Here is a 217-nt window from a genome sequence, read left to right as displayed (position 1 = left end):
TTACGTTGTTTGTTTGTTTTTTATTATTGGAAATGACTTCTAACACCTTAAATACAGCATCTGAGCATACCAAGTAGTAGAACACATCATTCTGTGATTTTTTTTCTATAAAATTATCTTCGCAAATTAATAATAAAGGTGTAAATCCAGGAAACGCAACAACCTCACGCCCCCGAGCGCAACGACAAAAATAACAAAAAGTCGTTGAAAGCGACAG

Source organism: Penaeus monodon, chromosome 15 (assembly GCF_015228065.2).
Source record: "Penaeus monodon isolate SGIC_2016 chromosome 15, NSTDA_Pmon_1, whole genome shotgun sequence".
Classification (NCBI taxonomy): Eukaryota; Metazoa; Arthropoda; class Malacostraca; order Decapoda; family Penaeidae; genus Penaeus; species Penaeus monodon.
The sequence above is the reverse complement of the archived record's forward strand: the minus strand, read 5'-3'. Positions refer to the sequence as shown.